We start from the raw sequence: 26413 nt of genomic DNA on the forward strand, positions 1-26413 counted from the left end.
ATAAAGGTTTTGAAGGTGGCAAATAAGAGAAACTAAAGATGAGTCAAAGCCAGAGAAAGAACATATAGTTCTAAAACCTTTTACTCTTTTCCTTTTGCTGGCTGGTGTGAGAAGTTCTGGTTTGGTTACAAAAGAGGCAACTATTTGGTCAGTGAAAGGCTTGCAGCTTGAGAGATGCCAATGTTGTCCATCTCATGAATTCTGATCCTTGGCCGAGTCTGTTGGGGGGCACAGCATGAGAAGTGGGCAGAAGTCAACCCCCACACAGACACTTGTCCATGGAAGAGATATTGTGCCATGTCTGGAACAGCTGGGCAGGACAGAGGTGTCCTGAGAAAAAGCATCTGCTGCAAAATAATAACTATTAATAAAAACAATGAGAGCATTAGGAGGAGAGGAAGCAAGACCAGTTACCCAGGTTTGCCCTGGGATTCTCTTAAAGCCTCTTCCAATTTCTGTCTAAACTTGTCGTGCTTCTTCTGCACTTGCTGGATTTTGTCCTGTTCCTCCTTTTCCAAGATCCTTAGGAAGTTCTGGAGCTCAGGGATGGAGAATGTGTCCCACTCCCCTCTCCAGTTTCATTCTCCTTTAGCACAAAGTTGAGGACATCTGTGTCTGGCTGGCAAGGAGGCACAGATAGAGGGAGCAGTCAGCAACACAGAGTTTCTAGAAGAGGACTTGACCATCCTTGTGTATTTGCTTAAAAAGTGCAAACTTTGGGGGATTTTCCACTACCATAAACCTCTTGAGCAGCCCCTGGATGACCTTGCAGACTGTGATTGTGCTGCTGATGGGCAGCTACTAGATGATATCCAGTGGCATGTAGAAAGATGTCCGCTTGTCCGTCATCGCCCCAGGTTCACTTCCTTGATGGCATCGTTGATGGACTGGGCCCTGATCCCAGCAGGCACTGCCATGGGCCGCAGAAGTTTCAAATGCACTTTGATGAAACCCGTGTAGGTGCCATCTTCGCTCAGCTTCAAGTCCAGGCAGTTCTTCTCCAGGCTATTGTGACTGTTGATATGCTTGATCTCCTGCAGTGTAGGCAGAGGAGATTCCCAAGATTCCCTCCTCTACTATCTTACAGATGTTCTCTGACAGATGCCTGCTCTTCACATTCCTTAAAAAGGTCCTCTTGGCCATGAAGAAACAATCTTCCAATTCCTCCTCTAGGCTGCAGTACTTCTTACTGCTCATGCTCCAGCTGCACCAGAGCTGAGCGGGCGGGCGGGGCCGCCTGCTTTTGTCAGTAGGGCGCGAGTGGCCCAGGCGGCCCGACTGTCCCCGCACACTGCCTGAACTTGCACAGCTGGTGGATCAGCCCCTGGGGTCAGGACCCTGCGCCCAGCTCGCGCGCCTCGCTCTTGGCCGCTCTGGGCATCTGCCATTTCATCTCCAGCCGCACGGCACTAGCTGGCTAGCTCGCTCAGCCCAGGGGCGCCATCTCCTCTGTTTTTGAAGAATTTGTCAAATAAATTCTCCAGGTCAAGCTGCACAATTTTACATCCCCACCAGCAATGTATGGGAGTTCCAATTCCTCCGCATTCTTACCAATATTTTTTTCCCATTTTTAAAAGCTAAAATCAACCTGGTGTACAACTAGCATTTTGGAAAGCATTCCTTGAAACTTTTAAGATCTGTAGAGAATGACTGATGACATTGAACATCTTTTCATGGACACCGGGCCAAATGGGGCCATTTATACATCTCTCTTGGAGAAATATTCCTTGAGTTCCTTTGCACATTTTAATTGAGCTTTTTGTCTTTAACACTTAGTTGTGAGAATTCTTTATACATTTCTACATATTAATACTCTTACAAACTGATATGCAAATGTTTTCTCCCATTTGTAGGTTGTTTATTAACTTTTCAGATAGTGTTTGTTGATACATACAAGCTTTTTATTCATCTATTCTTGTTCTGTTGTGAGGTTCTTTTTTGTTGTTGTTGTTGTTATTGTTGTTTGTTTTGTTTTGGTCATAATCACAGAACCGCAGCTAAATCCACCTTCATGAAGATTACTCTTACATTCTAGGAGTTTCATAGTTTTAATTCTCATATTTAAATCTTTCAGTAATGTATGTGTTACCTGTTTGTATGTCTTCTTTTGAGAAATATCTATTTCAGGGCCCTTGCCCATTTCTTAAGGGGATTATCTATTTTCTTTCAATAGAGTTTGTGTTCCTTAAATATATTGGATATTAATCTCTTATCAAATGCATGACTTGCTAACAAAGAATATTTGTATATTTTATTTTTCTTTATTTCTTTCATCAGTGCTTTGTATTTTTTGCTCCTATAGATCTTTGATGTATTTTTGTTAGATTTATAACAAAATATTACACTTTACGGGGATGAGAATAAAAATGACATTGTGTTTTTAATATAAAATTCCATTGTTAGAGTGCAGGAAATCCATTGACTCATGTATATTAGCTTGGATCATACAATCTTCCTATAACCCATTTGTTAGTTATTTTGTGAACTTTTTTTGGTTTACTACTTAGAGGACCATGTCAGCATCAGACACAGTTTTATTTCTACTTTTCCAATCTATCACTATTTGTTTTTCCCCTCTTATCACATTAGCCATGATTCTAGTACTATGTTGAAAAGCGGAGATGATAAGCAACAAGCTTGTCTTGTTTATGATTTTAGGGAGAATGTATCAAGTTTTCCACCATTAAGTATATAAGCTGTAGGTTATTTGGTAGCTATTCTTTCTGAAGTTGAGGTTCTTCCTATCTATAACTAACTTATAACTAACTTACCAAGGTTTTTTTTTTTCATGAATGGGTACTGGATTTTGTCAAGTGATTTTTCTCTGCATTTATTGATTTGATCATGGGATTGTTTTTTCTATAGGTTGTAATGTAATGGATTTTACATTATTGATTTTTGAATGTTGAACCAGCCTCATATATCACTTGGATAGATTTCACTTGGTCATGGTTTATAATTCTTTTTATACATGATTGTATTTCATTTGCTAATATTTTTGGTTGAGAATTTTTACATCTGTATTCATGAAAGATATTTGACTGTACTTTTCTTATAATGTCTTTATTGGGTTTTGGTATTCTGGTAATTCTGTTCTCATAGGATGAAATAAGAAGTATTCCCTCTTCTTCTTTATTCCAAAGAGGGTCTACAGAATTGGTATCATTTTCTCCTTAAATGTTGGTAGAATATACCCAAATATACTATTTGGGCTTGGCACTTTCTCTTTTGGAAGGTTACTTATTGACTCAATTTCCTTGATTGGTACAGGCCTATTCTGATCATCTATTTCTTCCTGGGTGCACTTGTGAGATTTTTTTTTCGTTCAAGGAATTGGTCTCTTGCATCTAGATTAGTGAATTCATGGTAATATAGTTGTTCACAATATTATTTTATTCCTGATGTAAGTATTTATGTCATTTGTCTCTATCTCTTCCTTTCTCTCTCTTAGTCTGACTAGAGGCATCTTAATTTCATAGATCTTTTCAAAGAAGCAGCTTTTAGTTTTACTGGTTTTCTTTATTGATTTCCGCTTCAATTACGTTGATTTCTATTCTCATTCTATTATTTATTTAATTCTGTTTAATTTAAATTTAATTTACTCTTCTTTTTCTAACTTGATAAAATAGAAGTATGGACAATCATCTTTAGATCTTTTTTACTTTCGAATACATGCATTTAATGCTATAAGTTTTTCCTCTAGGGACTGCTTTTGTTGCATCCTGGTAATTTTTATAAGATGTACTTTCCTTTTCATTGAGTTAAAAATAATTTTAAGGATTGTTTGAGAATTGAAAAATTGACCCTTTTATTATTATGTAATGAGAAAGGGCAAAAAAAGAACATGACAATTACTTCTGGAATTTCTCATTACATATTGTAGGACTGTGGTTTAGTGGAAGTAACTGCAATCAGGAAAAATGAGAACATGGATAAGTGGGACTATTGTGTCTCAAAACTATAAAACACTGATTAAAGAAACAAAAGATGTAAGAAATGGAAATGCATACTATGGTCTGGACTGGAAGACTCAATATTCTTAAGATGTTGACTCTTCAAAAACTTCTCTCAGGATTTAGAAAAATTCCAATCATAATTCCAACAAGATTCTTTTGTGTACAAAATGATGATCTTACTATAGAATTTATGTGTGAAGGCAAAGCTAGAAATTAAAATCAGTTTTGAAAGAGAAGAGCAAAATAGAAAGTTTCACATTTCTTATTTCTAGTCTATTAAGTGACAATGACCAAGTAAGTGTGATATTAAAGAAAAGATAGAAACATATATCACTATTGAGTGTCATAATAGCATACAATGCAGAACTAGATTCACGCTTATATCCTCCATTGATTTTTAATACTGTAACCAAGGCAAATCAGTGGAATATAGCCTTCAACAAATGATGCTGGAGAAATCAGATTTCTCATGATAAAGAAACAAAACAATAACAACAACAACAACAAAACGCTTTACTCCATTCCTCTCATTCTATAAAATAATTAACTTAAAATGTATCATAGACCTTGTTATTTGTGTGAGTATGAGGAGAGTTCCCATGACATCTTTCTCTGGAGTCAGAAAAATCCCAGAGACAGATGCAGTGGCACACACCTATAAGCCCAGCGTCTTGGGAGGCTGAGGCATGAAGATTGTGAGTTCAAAGCCAGCCTCAGCAACTTAGTGAGGCACTAAGCAACTCAATGAGACTGTGTCTCTAGATAAAATACAAAAAAGGGCTGGGGATATGGCTCAGTGGTTGAGTGTCCCTGAGTTCAATTCCAGTACCAAAATAAAATAAAAAGTCCCAGAACAAAAATTAAAGAACAGGTGGAGAAGGACTGAAGGAAGGTGATGTCAAGTTGCATCCACTCAAGCTGGTTGAAGCCAGTGCAGAGCTGGTTCCTGCAGCTGTGGCTGAACGAAGGGATGAGACTAATGAACCTAAAATGTTGTATCAATATATATATTGCTCAAAGTATGTGCTCTTCTGCCAGGAACATAGAACATGACATTAGGAAGTCATCTGGTATATATGAAGAGTATTTGGGAGGGTGTTAATGATGGGTGCTATGAAGGTTTTCCTAGAGAGGTAAGGAGGCAAAAGTAACTAAATAATGTGGAATCTGGGCTTCTTTTTCTAACTTGACCTAAGACAGTATTGGACATGATGTGGGGGTGTTCATCTTTTTTCTTATTCCTGTCCTTTCCTTATATAGGCATATATGAGCAGGCTGCACCAGCACAGAACTCCTGCCCATTCCCCAAGCAGCCAGTGATTAAGCATTCATCCCTGAGCTTGTTTCCATCCTCACTGTTCCCCAAAGTATAGTCAGGTGTGATCTATGGCTATAATCACTCACTGCGGCAGGACTCTGAGAAAATTGTCCTAGTGAGATCCTGAGTAATTACTTTGTTTATAATTAGTTACCCCAGGATCTGAAGTCCATCGGGAGCCGGTTCCCTATGGTGCAGCAATGAATAGCAAGAGATATGAGCTGGGGTGGTGTAGACGCAGATTATGACTATAGAGGTTTTTACTTCACATGCCTACAATGAATGAAGGGAGATGGATCTCAGGTCAGAGGTCACTCTTAGAAATCCTAGGTAAATCAAGAAGGGTGGTGCTTATTTCAACTGTAGTGTCTTTTTAATCTGAAGGTATAGTTTTTCCAGGTTATGCATTCTCTAGGATGTTTTTTTTTAATGGGATGGCTTATCTGTTCTATACCCCTCTGCCTCTCACATCTTCCCAACATTCTATAAGTATTTTGTCTAATGTCTACAAGTTGAATTGTTAATGATAACATTCATAAATATCAATGTGCAGTATATCTTATGATACAACAACAAGATTATATCATTTCAACATAATGACAGCTCTGTGAGCTAGGTAGGCTTTAATGCAATAGGCTTTAAATAGAATTGCTTTCTTTTAAAATCATCTGTAAAGAATTAACATTTTTTGGACAGCCCCCCTCTTAAGACATTGTGATTAAATTTTTCTGAGAGGATCCAATAATCTGCAGTTTAAAGAAGATGTTTGTCCTTCTTATTCCTGTTCAACCCATCTACCAAAGCATTGACTTTCTGTGGGTATTAAGGAAAAATATAAAGCCTGAACCATGAAATCAGAATAAGTATTTTAACATTATGCCCAAGTGAGTTGCATGTACACTAAAGTCTAGAAGCCCTGCCCTCATTGATTCCTATGTGCACCCCGCACTGAGAATTCCTGATTTCAAGGGTCAGGGAGACATGAAGGTTAATCCATCCTCGGCACAGCAACTGAAATTGATGCCTCTTGTTTGTGACTCCTAGACACACTCTTGACATCCGGGATGGAAAGAAAAATTGTGAGAAGCCAGATATGTGATTTGCAGTAGACATTTTCTTCCCATTGCAATGCCAGCAGATAATGTTCAAGTGTAAAAACTGTTAATGCAGCAGAATTAAACACCACTAGCAGGGTGAAGATCCCAGTGGTTGGCTTCCATTATGTCTTTTTAGTTAAGGAGCTCCTTACATCTCTTAATGCCCCTCCTCTGATTTATTTGTCATATTTGGGGTACAGTTATATTAGAGTCAGAATTTTCCAGAAATCAGAACCAGATCATTTACATAGATAGATATGTGTAGATAAAGAGGAAGGGGTAGAGAAGAACGGGATAAAGAGTGAAAAAGAGATTCATTTTAAGAAATTAACTCTCATGATCATGGGACTGGCAGGTCTGAAATCTATAGGGCAGGTCAGTAGAGCAGATGCCCAGTAGTGTTGATGCTACCATCTTGGGTCTGAAGGCAAACTGGAGTAGAACCCTTTTCTCTTCAGCAGACTTTCCTTTTAAGGCAAGACACCCCCAGCCCCAAGAAAGGTGATTTTTTTATTGATTTGAATGCTAATCATAATACAATGCCTTCCCAGAACCATCTAGATTGGTGTTTGACTGAAGCAAGGTGGTATGGTTTGGATCTGAAACGGCCGCCAGTCTCATGTGTTCAGAGGTGGGGTTTTGGAGAAGTGATTGGATCATAAGGCCTCTGACTTCATCAGTGGATTAATCCACTAAGGGTGGAATGGACCACAGGGAGGTGGGACCTAGATGGAGGAATCAGGTCACTGGAGACAGGCGCTAGAAGGGGTTTATCTCTGGGCCCTTCCCTCCCTCCTTACTCTCTTTCTGCTTCCTGGCTTCCATGAGCTGAGCAGCTTTCCTTCACCACACCCTTACATCATTTTGATCTGCCTCACCTCAGGCCTAGAGCAACAGAACCCAGACACCCATGCACGGAAACCCTAAACTGTGAACCAAAGTAAACTTTCCACCTTTAAATTGCTTATGTCAGGGATTTTGGTCATAGTGATGAAAATCTAACTAAGACTTACACATTAGGTACCAGGGGCTAGCCGAGTTGAAAGGAAATGAAACTCACCATGAAATTAACCATCACGTGGGCTGTGGATAGTGGAGGAAGAACTCAGTTAAGGGCTTGAAGGTAGAATTGTTTTTGTTTCCCCCATAATTTCTAAAATTACCATCATATTCATTTTCCCCACACCAATATCAATGACATAAGGTGAAATGAAGCATAAAAGATTTTTAGATGAGGTGCTGTGGTTGTAGCTCAGTGGTAGAGTGCTGGCCTTGCATGTGTGAGGCCCTGGGTTTTATTCTCAGCACCACATAAAAATAAACAACAAAAAATGAAGGTATTATGTCCATCTACACTTAATAAATAAATAAATAAGTTTAGAAACCTCCTAGGTTCCTAGGGACTTAAAGAAAGGGGGAGTTTTAGACCAACTCAATACAAAGTAGTGAAATGAGCAGTAGATCTGATGTACCCTGATGTTTTCCATGTTTGCAAAATTACATCCATGAAGTTTGTAACAGAGTGTCAAAATGCATAGCTAAATGGTAAAGAAGTGAGTTCTTGTTCTGGAAACAATTGATAGTAGTGGCAATTTTAACTTGATAGAGTTTTGCTGTCTTTTAAGGTGAAGGAATGCGTGCCTCAGCCTGAAAGGCAGCCAGTCAGTATTTATGGGACACTGACCACGTCAGGCTCCATGCCAGGGGCTTGCCCTGCTGCAGTCTGAGGCAGACCTGACTTTTCTTCATGGAGTTCCTAATCAATGGGAAGTCATCCGTCAACCAGGGATCAGGGCACTGAGTGCCATGAGATGAGTCCAGGATGCTGTGGAAACTATAGCACGATACCAGGAAGGTTTAGCTTAGCAAGTGCCACGTAATACCCCTGAAAGATGAGGGGGTAGGCCAGGTGAAGAGGGAGGCAAGGAAAGCAGGTGGGAAGCAGGAGAAACAGCAAGTGTGAAACACTGGAGCCTAGAAATGATGGCTTCAGCCCAGCACTGCTGACAGGGGAGGCAAGAGGCATTGTGCAGCCAGGAGGAGAGGCTGAGGAAGTGGGAAAGGATCAGGTAATGAAGTGTCTTTTGTGCTCCTGAAGGGAACTTTGTCTTTTTTCTTAAAAGCACTGAGAATCTATCACTGGATGTAATCAGAAGAGAGGGATGACCAGATTTCATCTTATAATGTCACAGTGCAAAAGAAAGTATTTGGAGGAGAAGGGTATTGAAGCTTAGAAGCAGGAATTTAAGAGGCAGTTTGCACAGTTCAAGTGACATAGGAGGTCAGCTTGTCTAAGGTAGTGATGTTTGGAACAAAGAGTGGATGAATTCAAAATGCAGTGCAGACTCTGTAGGACTTTCTGGGTTGGGTATGGATGGTGAGAGAAATGAGTGAGTGAAACAAAACTCTCAGGTTTCTGAGTTTGAGCCTGAATTCCTTTTACTTAATATGAGAGACAGGAGGACAGGGTTGGGAAAGGAGCAGGCAGAGATTATGAATTTCACTTGGGATCTATTTTACTTACTATACCTGTGGTACATTCAAGGGAAGATAGTCATTAAGCCTTAAAATAGGGTTCTATAGGATAGAAAGATGTCAACTCCTGAGTTTTAAATGATATTTGAAGCCTTGAAGTACATGAGTTTTTTCTTGGGAGTATATGTTGAATTAGAAGACTGCAAAATTTAGAAAAATTCCTAAAGAGCATTAGCATGTCAGAAACTGAAAAAGCAGGACCCAGTTATAATCACTGAGGGTGACTGGCCTGGCAGAAAAGCAAAAACCAAACCAAACCAAACCACATCAATACATTTTGTGTGTCAGAATGTTTACAAAAGAATGGAATATTATAGCATGTTAAAAAGAAGTGAAGCAAATGTCATGTCTTGTTTTAAAGATTATAATTATTCACGTTGTGATATAAGATGGTAATTATTGCAAAGAGAGTGAAATAAAGATTTTTTTGAAAGACCCCTAACAGGTTATATATCATAGAAATGTGTAATTTTATTTGAGTTTCTAAAGGACTGTATTATTTTCTCTTTAAGAGACTGGAGACAGAGCATGATAGGAAGGAACCAAACTCTCATCTCAGAGTTTCTCCTCCTAGGCCTGCCCATTCAGCCAGAGCACCAAAACCTGTTCTATGCCTTGTTCCTGGCTATGTAACTTGCCTCTGTCCTAGGGAAGGTCCTCCCCATCATCCTCATTCACCTGGACTCCCATCTGCACACACCTATGTATTTGTTTTTCAGCAACTTGTCTTTTTCTGACCTCTGGTTTCCTCTGTGACCATTCCTAAATTGTTGCAGAACATGCAGATCCAAATTCCCTCCATCCCCTATGCAGGCTGCCTGACTCAAATGAACTTCCTCCTGTTTTTTGGAGACCTGGAGAGCTTTCTCCTTGTGGCCATGACCTATGACTACTATGTGGCCACCTGCTTCCCCCTGCACTACATCACCATCATGAGCCCCAAGCTCTGTCTCTCCCTGGTGGTGCTGTCCTGGGTGCTGACCATGCTCCATGCCCTGTTGCACACTCTGCTCATGGCAAGACTAGTTTTTTGTTTTTGTTTTTGTTTTTGTTTTTGTTTTTGTTTTTTTGTGATGCTGGGAATTGAGCCCAGGGCCTTGTGCATGTGCGGCCATCACTGTACCAACTGAGCTATAACCCCACCTAAGACTGTCTCTTTTGGGTGGATGATATGATCCCCCACTTTTTCTGTGACTTGTCTGCTGTGCTGAAGCTGGCCTGCTCTGACACTCATGTCAAGGAGCTAGTGATATTTATCATGGGAGGATCATTGTTTTCTTCCCATTCTTACTCATCATTATATCTTATGCATGAATTTTCTCCTCCATCCTCAAGGTCCCTTCTTCCCGTGGTATTCACAAGGCCTTCTCCACGTGTGGCTCCCACATTTCCGTGGTGTCACTGTTCTTTGGGACAATTATTGGCCTCTATTTATGTCCATCAGCTAATAATTCTACTGTGAAAGAACCCATCATGTCTCTGATGTACACGATGGTGACTCCCATGCTGAACCCCTTCATCTACAGCCTGAGGAACAGAGACGTGAAGGGAGCCCTAGGAAGAGTTGTTTGTAAAAAGAAAAATCTCTTCTGTGTTTGATGGAAACACTTGTGATTTTCATATCAATTTTTTCCAGTGAATGTATGGATATTAATATTGGAATATTATTCCAGATTTTTCCCCTCACCTTGGGAACCTTTGTTGATGTAACACACTCACTACACAGTGGTTCAATACGTAAAGGAGAGGAAGCTTGGCTGAGCAGTTCACCTAGGGAAGGGGGTCTTGGTGATCTGATTTTGCCTTTCTTTGTCTTTCCCAAGTGATCCTGGGAAAGCCAGGTGTAAGAATTACTGTTTGATGTGATGTCCATGCCTGACATCCTTAAGTTATCCCAAGATCTTATCATTTTATCCAGAACTCTGCTTTGTCTCTGGGGTAGTTTTTAAATAGTGCTCTATAATCTTAGGTTAATATTAAATAAGATACAAAAATCTCAACCTTGTGGGTGAGAGCCCCTTGCCCTCCAGTGCTCCCCCAATGTCTTTGCATATGCTCTCCTGCAGACGTTTTCACATCATTTTATCTTGAAGCCTTCTTCCCTCCCTCTCCTGGATTTATTTTCATGTTTAACATTTTCTGACTTGACCTAAACATAAATGGATCTTTCTTTTTTTAAAATAGATATTTTATTTTTGCTACAATATTTCATTTTGTTACATATTCTGGTGATTACCAAAATGAAACTTTATTATTATTTTCCCCCAGTAATAGGAAGAGTAACTAGAGGTTGGTCAAAATTTTTAGTTTGTAAGAACACCTCTCTTCTATTTTGGTATTTTGGACTTTGACAATGTATTTTATGTTTTTTTTTTTCCTACTCTCATGATAATTCAATGGGATTAGAAAAAAATAGCATTGTTGTTTTACAGGCTTAAATTGAAGTTCAACATTTTCTCATATCACAAAGAGGGCCAGTTTGAACCAATGAAAAATCACAGACCATCTGATTCTACAGTTTCTTCTCATTCTTCTCCCACTTCTGAAAGAGAAAGAGAATCCATTTTTAATTTCCTTCCTTCCTCCCTCCCTCCCTCCCTTTTTTTGGTACTGGAGTGCTTTACCACTGAGCTAATCCCTAGTCCTCTGTATTTTTAATTTTGAGTAGGGTCTCTCTAGGTTGCTGAGGCTGGCCTCAAATTTGCTATCCTCCTGTCTCAGTCTCCCAAGTTATTGTACCACCAACAATGCAGTTATTTTACTTAAACTCTTGGCAGCACTATGGAATGGTCCTTGATCTGTTTGTTTCCTTCACGCTCAGCAGTACTCAGTCTCTTCTGGGTCATAAGGGTGAGGGCCCCTTGCTTAACCATGTTCAGTTTCCTCTTGATTCTAGGGTGAGCTGCCCTTACCTAACAGTGCTCACTCTGTGTCCTCTCAGTGAGCACCCCTCACCCACCATTGCTCAGGATTCTCTGAGTTGCTAAAGTGCCTCTGTGTCCAGGGGCCGCACCCCAGTGTGTCTTCATTGCAGTTGGTTCTTTGTTGCCTACTAGTGAGCACCACCCTCTCTCTAGTGTTACTTCTTTATGAGAATATGGTGGGTGTTTTTCCTGCAGTTCCCTGGGCACCTTTGATCTTTGTTGTTGAGTGCATATTTCCTTTCTTGCCTGTCCCTTGTAGAGTTTGTTTTGTGTTTTGTTCTGGGCTCTTGAGATGCTGGGAGTTTGAATTTCTTGGCTGCCTCTCGTGTGGTGCAGGAGTACTCTCAACTCACGGTGGTCCTTCATCACCCCAGCTTGTGATGCTTCCTGGAGACATCTGGCTGTCCTGGTTGGGTTGTTCTGTCCTCTTACTTAGTAGATAGATCTGTGGCTGCTGACAGGCTTTCTGCAGGGTGCCTTTCTGCACTGTGCCAGAGATGGCTGTCCTGAGGTTCAGAAGCCCTGAGACAGAGATTTCCTGTACCTACCCCTGAGCCTCCTTCTGCACAGCTACCTCCTTCTCAGGGTCCTCCCTGGGAAAGGCTGGGAGCAGGGTTCTGCCCTCCTCCCAGGCTCTCTTTTTGTCCCTTCTGGGTTCTTATTCACTGATGACAGCCACAGTCAGCTTCATGGTCCACCTTCTCAGTCACCTAGACTCTTTCCCAGGTTGGTCAGCTCTTCCCTAGAGGAAGTGTTGGGGATTGAGAGTGGGTTCTTCTTCCCCATCTTTAGTCCCAGAGTTTTGGGGACATACTCACCATGTTCTGCTCTGTACCCAGTGGGAGGAGCAGCATTGAGGAGAGGAACAAGAGCTCCAGACCCAGCAGATCCACACATCTGGGTCTCCCAGCTTCGTTCCTGTAGATGGCACTGCTTCTATGGGACAGGTGGAGGCAGATCAGCATCTTCCTTTGTTTTGGCCAAATGGAGATTGAATTCATTTTTTTCTTTTTATATTGTCTTTTCTTATTTGTGATGTTGGTGAGTGCTCCTATCCAGTCAGCAGGGACTCTAGATTGTTGGGCCCTGGGAATAAAAAAATGTCGTCCCCTATGCTTGCTCCCCTGCTGAAACTCCCAAGGATTCCCAGCCTACTGACCCTGGGCCCCTCACTGAGGTGCTGTCCATGTCCCCTGCACAATTAGAAGCTATGACCAGCCTGGACCTGTGATATCCCAGCTTCCAGTGTCTCTTCAGTCCCCTCCTGGACTCCCTACCTTTCTTCCCTTTTCCCCCTGTGCCAGGCCCCTTCAGCAAGTCCTCCTAAGGGCATGGAGCCCCCACCTTCCCAGACCACCCTCAAGTAGCTCCTGGGGCATAGTCAGGGCTGGAGTGAGAGTCCAGAGAGGAGGGCCTCCGAACCCCACCCTGGAGGCCCACCCTATGGTTAATATCCCCCACCATAGTTTTGCATTCTAGGAGGCAGCAGCTGGAGTCCAGCTCACTGGAGAAATGTGAAGGACATGGGGCAAATTCCTTCAGTGGGAAGATCTGCATCTGGGTCAACAGAAGGAAAGGTGAGGGGTGGAGGGAGTCCACAGCTTGAGGGCATGGGAAAACTGAGTTGTGTGGTGTGGCTGCTGTCCTGTGGCTACCCAGGTGTGGCCGAGGGAGGGGCAGCAGGAGGGCTGGGCCCTGATCCCTCAGTGTATCACTAGATGCAGCTGGGGCAGGAAGGGCTCAGGAGGGCCCAGGAGGGCCCAGGAGGGTGAGCCCCAGGGGAATGCAAGCCCCTCCTCCAGGTCCCAAGGCTCCACGGCCACCCCACATGGCACAAGAAACATGATCAGCAGCTGCAGGACACAAGGACACATGTGCACCGAATTTGCATATACTGGCTGAATAATGAACCACAAAAGAGCTTTAATAACGTTCAAAGTATGGTGTGGATGGGCAGTGTGTGTGTGTGCTGTGTTTGTGTGGATAGTTGGGTGCTGTGCATGTTGTGTGTTGTTTGTACAGCACAGTTTGGACAGGATGGTGTGTTTCTTGGCATTTGAGTTGTCATACTGTGTGTTGAGTGGGTGTATGTGACTATGTGTGTTGGGTTGTGTGATGTGCAAGGAGGTGTGTGGGCATCTGGTATGTGTGTGTGTAGTTTTGTCCGTCAATTCTAGTGTGACTGTGCCTTTGCAGAGCCAGACCCTCAGGGTCAAGGTGCCACCTACCCTGTGTTGGTGAGTGGCAGTTATGGTAATGACAATGATCCCTTTGTCCACAGAACAGTCTGTGGCAGACAAGGAACTCCTGAGATTGACATATAAGGCAAGGCCCAAGTGTCCATCATAGAATTCCAGTGTCAAGATGGCAGTTGGCTGGTGGGCCTGGTGCCCAGCAGGATCGTGGTTTCCTGTGGCCTCATGGAGGACTTCATCAATTTCCTCTGGGTTCTTGTCTCCAAATATGCTACAAGCCCAACAAGCCAGTAGGAAGTTTTGGAAAGCAAGTTGGTAACTGGACCAGCACACAACCCAGACTCAAGCTCACCTTCCTTGGGCTCAATAATGCAGATGAAGCAATCGAAGAAACTCTGCTCACTTGGCCACTTCTAGAAATTGTCAAGCACTTGAAAGGGGAAGAGGAGGTGTTTACCCAGTAAGGCAGGATGAGCCCATGAAATGTGCACTGCAATGTGAAATGGAAATTCTGTTTCAGACCAAGGGAGAAAACACTTCTGTGATGAGGAGTGAAGGTGAAGGAGCTGAGAAGCTGGACAAAGTGGGCAGGGCCATGGTGCAGCTTCACAGAAGGCCACAGGGAGGAGGTACAGACCCCCCTGTCAGATGAAGTCAGGCCAAAGCACCCCAGCTCTGCACATTTTTGGTTCTGAGGTTTTGACCGTGGGTTGTGTGCATTGGCCCATAGATATGTGTATATGGAGTACTCTGTGTGCATTCATTATTTGGGTCTTTAGGGAACGTTTGTCTGCTAGATGCTAGACAGTGGTCCTTCCCCGACAGGGCTCTGCCCTGGCCATTTGCCCTGTGCCTCCAGAGCCCTGCACTGCTGCCTGCCACTCCCTGCGGCTCTCTCCCAGCAGCCCTGGAGCATTCTTCTTCAGGGCTCCATCCCTCAGCAGTGCCCTGGCCAGGCCTGCGTGCCACCCTCAATCAGAACATGGCCACAGAGTTGGCACCATCACCCTCCTAGCCAGGTTGGGCCTTCCTGGACTTCTGCACCAGCTCCCAGCCCAAGGAGTGGGACTGAGCCTCCTTATGGGTGTTCTGGAGGCTTCAGGGGAGCCAGACAGTGGAAGTTAGAGGGGGAGAGGAGAAAATGTGAGCACAGAGCAAGTGGGGGCTGGGGGACAGGAAATGCAGGCTGATGGGGAGGAGGCTCCCAGTGAGGGTGCTGACTTTTTTTTTTTTTTTAGTATATATAATATGATCCCATTTATTTAAAAATAAAGATTACATATTTGCTCATATATGCATAAAAATTTTCTGAAAATTACAGAAGAAACTGTTAATAGAGAGGTTACCTCTTGGGAAGAGCAGTGCTTGGGGGTAGTAAGATGCCAGAGGAGAGACTTCATTTCATTTCATAGCCTTATATACTGTATTGGATGTTTTATTTTTTTAAAAGATAAAATTGAGGAAGGATTCTCCTACTCAAAGATTATGAAGCATTCTTTTATGTAATTTCTCTAAGACATATTTGATTTTCTTCAAAACAAAATGACTTGAGGTATTCAATGTTTTTGCAAATATATCTCTAAATAGTTACTAGTGTCACACCCATTTTGACAGTTTTTTTAAAAAAATATCACCTACTGCTGCATTTTTAAAGATGACAAAACTTTAAATGGGATGCCTACTAGAGATTTTCAAACTCACTTTTTAAATTATGGAAGTAATGATCATTGCAGAAGACTGCGAAAACATTAAGGTGCAAAAGGAAAAACTGGAATCACATATAACCACTCTTACCATTATTAATGTTACACTGTGTTTTCTTCTTTCTTCACATATATATTAATACATAGTTCTATCTATATATAAAATTATTTTACAAAGCTGAGATCATACTGTAACTACAGCTCTGTATCCTGCTTCTTTTCCCCCAACACATAACAGATGTTTAATCAATATTAAAGTGAATTACTGAATTAGTAGTATATCATTTGTCATCAAAAAGTAATTACTTCTACAGAGGACATTTAGTTGGTTTCCAATTTCTAAGTAAAATAAACATACAATGAGTATGTTTATGTGTGAAAAAGGTATACATTTATCAGCATTATTTTAAAAAATCACTGAATCAGAGTATGAAATAATCGTTAGTTTCTGAATTTTTCCAGATTATATTGGTTTCTACTTCTACCAACAGCATAGCCTATATCTCACCATTTCCTTGCCAACACTATTACCATTTTAAAAAGTCACTGTCATTTCATAGGTGAAAAAGTCTGCTGAGATAATTCCTTCCTCCTGTTACAAAAAAAAAGTCAGTGTCTTCTTACACATTCACTCAAAGAGCAATACCTTTCAAATCTGAAAACACAGCAACTAACATGCTTACTCCCCCTTTCAAACATCATTAGTTTAGTGGTCTCTATTACCAAACATACATAGAAAAAGTAGCATGTAAGTCAGATTAAGAAATAAATGAGTAAAAGTGTATCTTTATTCTATACTTCTCATCCCACACCACAGGTACTTAAAGTCCTAGAGAGGTCTTTATTACTGAATACAAAACTTCAATATAAAGGTGAGAGGAAAAACAGTAAGTCGTAGACTAGCAATTCTCAACTGTTTTGCATCAGAAGCAAAACAGGTGAGAAGACCGACCATAAATTTATGCAAGCCAAGTGATGCCTCAGTGAACTAGGAGAGACAGCATGGCATCGAAGTACATCAGAAAATTTCTTCCTTTGCTATTTAAGGGAAGGCAGATAGCTATTTTGCTGAAATAGCTTCCAGGAATTGGGGGTGGAGAGGGAACAGAAGAGAGAAATGTGACTTCATCAGAACCCTGTACAACAAAAAGATGCTTAAAGCAAAATAAAATCATTCTGATTTTTGGAAAAGAACTTTTATTCAATGTTTATGTAAGATCAAAAACTAAGATTTAGCTTGCAGCTGATGAGCAAAAAGAGAAAGTTAAACATAAGTTGTCATCTGATTGGCTAGTTAAAATGCTCTAAGAGTCAAATTACTCAGTGACATACCAGCTACTTTGTGTGGGTTTAAGTGTCTTGGAGGAAAGAGTATTCTAAAAAGAAACATGCCATCTGAGAGCACATGGTTAAAGGCTTTATGAAACAATGAGGAAGAAGCTAATGGAGGGAGGCTGTGGCAGACCTTTGGAATCTTTTAGGCTTCCTGTTGTTGGTTACCATATGCAAGCAGCTTGTTACATCTTAACTTTTCTGGGTTAAACAACTTTCACCTGCACCCACTCATCAGGAATAAAGACACATTTGTAGATCAGCTAGAAAACATAAAAAGCAGACCAACTTCTCCAGTAGAATTTTAGTTGAATTAAATCATAAGAGAAACAATGATTATTGTACATAATGTACTTGTTGCACTACATCTGCTGAGTAGAATTTCCATTCCAAGTGTTGTTTTCATCTTCACCATCATCTTGAGTCCTCAATCTATATATCTTCCCCTCCTTTTTGAAGTCTTCCCCTCGTTTTTCCAGCACTCTTTTTCTGACTGGTTCCCTTTTTTCTGATTTGCTAGATGATGCAGGGTTTGAAGGTTCTGGCGATGAAGCTCTCACTGAAGTCTGTGCAGGAGGAGGATTACTAAATAAGAAATTGCTAATCAATCTCCAGATGGCAAGGAATGGGTAAAGTACTGTCCCCAACAATGTCCAAATGTCTCCACTGGAAGAATGTACAATGGATGTAGATGGTCTTCCTGCTGGCAATAGTACCACTGAAGCACTTGGCGCAAGTTCCAAATCCAATAATTTCTTTTTATAATCTTCTTTGGTAAATTCCCTCCTGGGAAACATGGTTGCTAGTGAAAAATTACCATAAGTGTTGCCAACAGTCTGTGCAGCAAATTGCCTTGCTTCTTCAAGAGGAGCATCAGAAGGAAACTGATTTGTAAAGGAAGAACCATCAGGCAGACGGAACTGAATTCTTGCAACAGTACTTCTTTCTCGTGCATAGGATTCCCTCTGACTTCCATTTCTGCCTGTTTGGCCAACAAGGCAGCAGTTTTGGCAGCCTCTACTTCTTCTTTTGTCTTTGCAAAACGAGCAGCTCTCTCTGCACGGTCCAATGCAATTTGCTGTTTTATTCGCTCTCGAGCGGCCCTATCTTCTGCCTTCTCTCTGTTTCTTTCTTCTAACATTCTTTTTGTTAATTCTTCCTCTTGTTTTCTTTTATAATCCAACATTTCTTTTCCAGTTTTTCTCCTCTCGATTTCCTTCTTAATCTCTCTCTGTTCTTCCTCTTTCCTCTTCTCTTCTCTCCTCTCTTCAAGTTTTTTGGTTAGTCTTTCCACTCTGACGGTGAGGTCCCCTGCAGGTCTTGGATTTGAACATCCACTAGGCTCCTGAGAGGGAGTAGTACGGTCTGAATTTTCTCCTCCTGTTGCAACATCTGACTTTGTATCAGGAGAAGTAGGTGGTGTCTCACAAAGCTCTGTATTTCTAGACTGGGAGTTTTCAGATGTGTCATTAGGTTCAAATGAGGCGGATGGAGTACACATTGAACTTTCTGACTGGCTGCCATTTGCCACTGATGTTTCACCTTTTAATGAGTGCATCTGTCGGACTTTGTGAATTCTTGTAACGAGTTCGTCTGCAGAAACACTTCCAGCTATTACTTCCAAAGGGATTCCACTGTCTCCAATAAAGAAACTGGATGGAACACATACTACAGGATAAATTTGTGAAAATTGTAGGCAGGCTTCACTTTTGGTATCGATTTTAATAGCAACAAAACTGTTTGAAGATGCTTCTGTCACTTTCTCATCTTCCCAACTTGCAGCCATCTCTGTAGACTGCTCATCATCGCCTGCCACAAACACCACGAAGACCGCGCCGCTCCTCTTAGCCGACGCGATGGCGGCGGGAATGGCGCCCTGGAACCACAGCATCGCTCCCCTCGGGCCCAGGAACTCGCTCCGTTTGTGGTCACAGCAGTACTGGAGCTGGTCCCGCCCTCCCCCTTCGTCGGGCCCCGCGGCCCCCGCAGCCTCAGCTGGCCCGGCCCCCGCCTCCCGCTCCTCACAAACGCGCACTCCCCTCAGCGGCTCCTGGGACGCGCGCAGGCGCGCGCGTGGCCGAGGGTGCTGACTTGAGGGTGTGAAGACAGGAGGAGCTCCTGGCTCCACCCTGCTGGTAAGACTGGGAAGGACAGAGCTTTCCTATGTTGACAGCACCTTATCTGCCCTGAGTCTGGCAGGATGCTCAACACACCTCATGTCATGAACCATCTGCCTCCAGTCTGTAAGGGAACAGTGATTGCCTCAGTTTCCAAGTGGCAAAGGATGCTCAGGGGGTTTATGTGACTTTGACAGTGGTACCTAAGCAACAAGGGGAAGGGCATGTACCAGAACCCAGACCCATCTGCCCCTGGGCCCATACTCTGTGTGGTACTAGCAGCACCCTCCAGGGGAGGACACAATCAGGAGCTGGTCAAGGAGGGACTGGGACCTGTCCTGTTGCCTGTGAGGATGTTCTGCCTGGGTGTTCCAGTAAGATGACAGATGATGTCTATCAAGCAGATGTCCCCAAGGGAGCACTGTGAGTTGGTGGGCTCATTCAAAGACTTGGACATTAAATCAATTGACTAGATTTAAATCAATTCTAGGAGCAATAGAAGCCTGTTTCTACAGAGCAGGGTAAAGCACAAAGCCAAGGTTGTTAAGATGAAAACCAAAGCCTAGACCAAGTCCAGGGCTGAGGTGAGCCAGGTCAAGACAAAACCAAATGCCAAGATAAAGACCAGGGCAACCCCATCCTAGACACACCTGAGCCAAGCTCAGCTGACAGCGGTCAGGCAGCAGGACCAGGTTGTTGAGGCAGGGCCAGGTGTGGTGGTGCTGGGTACTTGCTCCCTCCACAGGCAGGTCTGGGATCATCCTGGACCCTGATGCTGGCTCTTGGCACATCAGTGTGTGAATGTTTAAAAAACATACATGAATTTGTTGATGTGTGGTACCTGGAAGGGAACCCAGGAGCACTCTGCCAGACGTTTTTTCTTTTTAATTTCAACATAGGATCTCAGGAAGTTGTCCAGGCAGGCCACAAACATGTGATCTTCTGGATCTCCTCAGCCTCCTGGTAACTGGCATTAAGGCGTGGCCACTGCACCAAGCTCTATGGATGTTTTGACCTGGTGTCCACACTCAGTGGAAGACTTGTGCACACTGCAGGGTGAGTTCCCTCGTCTCTTCTGGAGTGACCTTCTGGCAGATTCTGGGAGTCTCCTGAGTTTCTAGACGACAGTCCTCTAGAGTTTCTAGAGGACTCCTCAACACAGAAATGTTTCCTCCCTTGGTAATTCTAGTCTTTGGCAAGGAATGTGGCTGCAGAATATGCCCCTGACTAGGGCTGAGATGATGGGTCCAGTCCATGGATGAAAGGGACAGCTTGATGGGGACCTTAACTAGCAAAAAGGATCTGACCCACATGGTTTGAGGAATGACACGGACCTGAAAAGTGCATCTTTCTGCCCTTGCAGGGAAGAATAGGTTGTAGGGAAAGGTAAATAAAAATATATGCCATCCTCCAGATGCAAAGGCAGTGTTGGCTCTTTGGAAAATTCAGACTACAGATGTCCCCTGCCACCTGCGACAATGGCCTTGCTCAGCCCTGCCGAGTGGAAAGAAGGTGAAGGCCTCATCCAGCCCTGGTCAGAGGCGGAGTGGAGGCATCTGCTAAGTACCTTCCAGGTCAGCTTCAGCAGCAGAATGTGTAAGGCCTCCATCTCCCTGCTCACAGACTGCAGAGATCCCGCCTGGCGCCAGGGCTGAGGTCTCCTGTGCGTCTCCATGCAGGCCACCGCTTCCTCCTGCTCTCACCTTCTCCACCTTCCCCAAGGTTTCCACAGTGACGCGTGCTGTTTTGTAACACAATAAAGATAGAATTTAATTGCAGATAGAATGTTTTCCCAAAGACCCTGAGTGTGAGTTAGCAGCCAGGGTCACCTGATCACTGTTGTGATGCCTAATTGACCCCACAGCTGGGGCATCCAGGAGCCTGCCCCTGATCACAGACGGTCTCCCAGGTAGAACTGCAGGATCCACATTTTTGATGGGGGGGGATGAGGCAGAGGAGATCCGGGATCCCTTAGCTCTACCATTGGAGGAAGGGACTGGGTTTTGGGAACACACTTAGGTGCATGTACCCCAAGGGTAAATGAGAAGATAGCAAAGTTCTCCATGCATGCAGCATTGGGAGGATGGGGAATAAGGTAGATCTGAGCACCTGTTTTGAGCCCCACATCCTCCCTGATGTCCCCAATGACCTTCATGGTGGATAGCCCCAGAGCCCTGGAGAGAAGTGGAGGCCCATAAGGTGAAAGGGGGGTCCTGGTAACTTGGACAGGACAGTGATGGCAGCCAGGGTACCTGGAATCTGGGGCTGGGGGAGGCAGATGCTGACCAGGGCCCCCTCTCCATTGCAAGCCCTCCTGGTGCTGCTCTTGATGGACCCCAGGCAAGTGCTTCAGGAATCCAGGTAAAAGCTTATCCCAGGAACCCACTCTTTCTAAGCCTGTTTTATTGCTCAAGTTTGGCTCAGGAAGGGTCTTTTGACACTGATTTTTAACAATCTGTCACTTCTCCTCTGATGAGGGGTCAGATCAGACAAAAGGACAGGACAAGTCCATTCCAGCGACATGGGCCCAGACCACTTGATGGACAATCAGTAATGTCTTCAGAAAAGGTTATTTGGAGACAGGGGCATTGTCAGAATGAAGATGGGCAGGTGCCAACCCTACCCAAAGCAGGCATTGCCAAGGCTTCAGAGCAGTTTCCCCAGTTTTCCACTAGGTGGAAGCAGTGGGCATCTTTGCAGGTTGGCTCTTTTCATTCATAAGCTCAGGGTTCCCTTGAGGGGATCTCAATAAAGGTCCAGAAGACAGGGAGCCCCACATCCCTCAAGACTGCAGGATGGACAAGACGGGGAGACTGAGACAAGGCCCAATAAAAATCAAAAATTTTCAAAGAAATTCCATATTGCCCTTTTCTCAATCCCTGCCATTTCCTACCAACATCCCAGCTCCCTGCAGTCAACTGTCCCATGCCCAGGATGGAAGCTTTGGCCAGATCAAGGCCCTGGCCCAGGAAGGAATGTAGGGCTGGAGGGAACTGGTCATGTCCCCAGCAGGGTCCCCTGGGCCTACACAACTGCATCTCCCAGCTTTGTTCCTATTGATGGCAGTGCTTCTGTAGGACAGAAGAGGAAGATCAGATTCTCCCTCTGTCTCCTGGCTTCCTTCCTGCAGATGGAAGGACAGGCAGAGGCAGATCAGCTTCATGCTCCATTTTGACCAAATTGTGATTCAATTCATTTTTCTGTTTTATATTGTCTTCTCTGACACTGGTGAACGCCCCAATCAGTCAGCAGGGACTCCAGATTCTTGGGTCCAGAAGTAAAAAAGGTTCCTCCCCAGTGTCTGCTCCCCTTCTAGGGCTCCCAAGGGTCCCCAGTCTACAGACCCTGGGCCCCTCACTGAGGTGCTGTCCATGTCCCCTGCACAGCAGGTGTGGCTATGTGCAGCCTGGGCCTGTGATGTCCCAGCTTCCAGCGTCTCTTTAGTCCCCTTCTGAATTCCCCACCTTTCATCCCTTCTCCCCCTGTACCAGGCCCCCAAAGCATGTCCCCCTAAGGACACGGATCTCCCACTTGCACAGACCACTCCAAGCAGCTCCTGGGCTTTGGGGTAGGTCGCTGAGGCACAGTCAGAGCTGGAGGGAGAGTCCAGAGAGGAGGGCCTCTGAGCTCACCCTGGAGGCCCACCCCATGGTTAATATTCCCCTCTCCAGTTCTGCATTCCCCGGGGAGGCATGAGCATTGGAGAAATGTGAAGGACACCAGGCAAAGTCCTTGGGTGGGAAGTCCCTGGACCAGCAGAAGGAAAGGCCACTTGGGTGATGGGTGGAGGGAGCCCACAGCTCTAGAGCATGGGGATACTGAGTTGTGTGGTGTGGCTTCGGTCCTGTGGGTGCCCAGGGGTGTCCTTGGCTGACAGGTAGCATGAGAGCTGGGTCCTGATCCCTCAGTATATCACCAGGGGCAGCTGGGATGGGAGGGGCTCAGCAGGGCCCAGGAGAGTGAGCCCCAGGGGTACATGAGCCCCTCCTGTAGGACCTAAGACCCCCCATGGCCACACCACATGGCCCTGGAACCTGAGGTGCAGATGTAGGACACAGAGACACACGTGCACAGACCTTTCCAAACATTGATCATATAGTGAGCCAAAAAAAGCTTTAATAATGTTCAAAGAATGGTGTAGGTGTGTAGTATAATGTTTATGTATATGGTGTGTGTGCAGTGTGTGTGTGCTGTGTGCATGTCATGTGTGTGCTGGGTTTGTGTGTGGATAGTTGGGTGCTGTGCGTGTTGTGTGTTGTCTGTACAGCACAGTTTGGATAGGATGGTGTGCTTTGTGGCATGTGAGTTGTAGTACTGTGTGTTGAGTGGGTGTGTGTGACGTGTGTATTGGGTTGTGTGATGTGTAAGGAGGTGTGTGCTTGCCTGATGTGTGCCTCTGTGTTTTGTCCATCAATTCCAGGGAGACTGTGCCTTTGTAGAGTCAGACCCTCATGATCAAGGTGAGCAGAGCTGGTGCCACCCATCCTGCTGGCGAATGGCAGATATGGTGATGGCTATGATTCTGTGTCCACAGGACATCATGTGGCAGACAAGAAATGCCCCTGAAACTGATATACAAGGCAAAGCCCAAGTGTCCATCACAGGATTCCATGGCAGTCGGTTGGTGGGGCCAATGCCCAGCAAGATTGTGGCTTCCAGTGGCCTCATGGAGGACTTTACCAATTTCCTCTTGGTTGTTGTCTCCTGAATTTTGAAGAATAAGATCCACAGACAATCATAAAAGGGAAGAGTAAAAGGATCAGGATTTACTTAAGGGAGAAGGGACAGATTCACCATGTGGGAGGAGGCCTGATAGCAGAAAAACCCATTTTGGTGTGCCAACTTAGGAGTTTATACATGGTTCTGGGTAGAGCATGGAGCAAAAGCTATGTTAAACAGTCAGAATCAAAGCCACTGTCTTCCTTTCCATCCAGGTTCACCCCCACATGTCCTCCTATACCTTCCATCTGGGTTCACCCCCACCTTATGGTTTTCCACCTCTGGGATAAAGGAGTTGGCTGGACTGTTCCATAGGACAGTCCAGCCCACAGGGGAGCCTCAGGTCTTTTACATTTGAATTAGGCCTTGATGGTGTTCATTAATGTCTACCCTTAGCCTCCAGGTGTTCTTCCTGTGACTGAAGAAAACTAACTAGGATATTCTTACACAGTGTTGCCACTGTTCATTTGCTTGCTTAGAACTCTTTAAAGGAAAAGAAGATTTGTCTATATGGGTTCTTTCCATTGTTCTTGCCTGTACCCACCCTTCACTCCTTTCAGAGGAGTCTGGGATGTAATCTACATGATTGGCTAATTTTAGAATTAGGGTGGGCAAAAGGAAAGGGCTGCGATTGGATCCAATAAAGGCTGAATACCAGACTGTGAAAAAGAGCCACTAAACTTTCTATTTCTCACACTTAGGGCATCTTCCTGTGAATCACCCTGTCTCATCCTCCTGGGGCTGGGGCCAGAGGCTGCCCAGACCCCTGTTACAGAAGACTTAAAGGGTCTTTTAATGTGGACTCCCACAGTGACCCTGGGGAGATGGAAGGCAGAGCTCTAACCAAGAGGAAGCTGCCAGGTAGGGCCATGGGGGTGTCCCTGGGGCTGGGTGACAGCCCTTTGGAGCTATAGGGGCTGACAATGGCTCACAGGTAGGGGTAGCTAGGTTTTTCCTGCTCTCTGTTGATTGGTTCATTTGAACAATTTGGGTGGACAAAGGGGCATAGGACTGCCCCTAGTTGTCCTGTACTGGGCCCTGGGGCTATTAGGGCAGAGCTTCATGTTAGCAGGAGGAGGGAAGTGGTTAGGGACTGAACTTAACTGCTGCTCAAGGAGGACACTGGCCAGCTCCAGCTGGAGTCTCAAGATTAGACCCAGACAACGCACATACAGTAATAAAAACTCAGCTCCATCTCCCTACTCAGGCCAGGGTGCTGAGTGCCTGGTGAGGGTCAGGCAGCTGACATTCAGATGCACCTGCGGCCAGAGGGGCAAGAGTCTGAGCTGGAAAGGTTCCAAGTTCAGTCACAGTGTCCCCACCCCATGTTCTAGTCTCCCTGCAGTGCCTGCCTTGCAGCTGCATTGGGCCTTCAGGCTGGTGAGCCCCTTGTTGGAAATACCCTGTGCTGCAAGAAATCAGGCACTGCTCAAGTTACTCAGCAAGGCAAACATTACTTCTGCAGAAGGATGTGCTCTGGAACAGTTCAGTGAGAAAGCACCCTGGGGTGGGCAGGCTGCCTCTTTTTATCCCTAAGGCAGCACTGCCCCTTGCTCTGTAAGAAGCCCTCAGGGCCTACCATCTATGTGATTGACTCACTTTAAAACTGTGGAAAAGGGAAGGGCTGCAGTTAAAATGGCAGCAACTGGCTCTTACACCAGGCTAGCTAAATACTCATTCTGAAAATGGGCCTCAGGACTTTGTGTTTCTCACACCTTCACACCCATCCTCCCTGCCTGTCAACCCCTGCACAGTCTCACTGTCCCTTTGAAGGGTAGTGCGACTTAGCGAGCACTGGCCCACTGGCTTGAGTGACTGTCCTCGCAGGCACTGCCCCCACTTTCCCAAGTTTCTGAACTTCTGCTTGAGCAAAGGTGACCTCCTTTGGGACAGTTACTGGGGTCACTGCCAATGTTACCATAGAAACCACCAGCGCCTCCTGGTGGGACAGTCCCTGTTCCTCTGGCTGGTGCAGTCTCCCTGGCCAGGCATGGGGGCTGGCAAACTCAAACCCCATTTACCACCCACATTGGCCCTGGATGAGGCCGGTTCCTGGATGGAAATAGGCTGGCCGGGTGTGCCACAGGCTTGGAGAGCCTCCGCCTTACAGGGGTGTCCAACCATTGAGTCGCATCCCCAGCCTTTTTTATTTTGAGAGAAGGTCTCGTTTGGTTGTACAGGCTGGCCAGAACTTGAGATCTTTCTGCCTCAGCCTCCCTGGTGGCTGGGATCAGAAGCGTGGCCAGGAGGAAGAGGCTCAAGAGCAGAGGCATTCCCTCAAGGTAGCGCCCTGCTGCTCCCGGTCCGAAGCCTGGGGGAGGGAGCTGCAAGCCGCCCTGTCTTCATCCCTTGTGGGTGACGCCGGACCTTTTGCACCCCAGTCTCATTGTGAAGCCTGGGCGGGCGCCATAGTACACAGCAGCCCTCCGCGGCGTCCAGAGGGGAGCAGGGAGGTGGGTCGCCGCGTGCCCGCTGCCTAGCGCCCCCTAAAGGTTCCGAAGGAAACCTCGCGCGCGC

The 26413-nt window shown here is 44.8% G+C and overlaps 3 pseudogenes; 1 reads left to right on the forward strand and 2 right to left on the reverse strand.

The window, feature by feature from the left end:
- Positions 1 to 410: 410 nt before the first annotated feature.
- On the reverse strand, positions 411 to 1197 carry LOC143386999 (ras association domain-containing protein 5 pseudogene; annotated as a pseudogene).
- An 8237-nt stretch (positions 1198 to 9434) lies between these two features.
- LOC143386986 (olfactory receptor 1468-like) lies at positions 9435 to 10505 on the forward strand (annotated as a pseudogene).
- Positions 10506 to 16317: 5812 nt separating this feature from the next.
- LOC143386990 (UBX domain-containing protein 4 pseudogene) lies at positions 16318 to 19001 on the reverse strand (annotated as a pseudogene).
- Between the last annotated feature and the right edge of the window lie 7412 nt (positions 19002 to 26413).

This window comes from Callospermophilus lateralis, unplaced genomic scaffold (assembly GCF_048772815.1).
Source record: "Callospermophilus lateralis isolate mCalLat2 unplaced genomic scaffold, mCalLat2.hap1 Scaffold_2319, whole genome shotgun sequence".
Classification (NCBI taxonomy): domain Eukaryota; kingdom Metazoa; phylum Chordata; class Mammalia; order Rodentia; family Sciuridae; genus Callospermophilus; species Callospermophilus lateralis.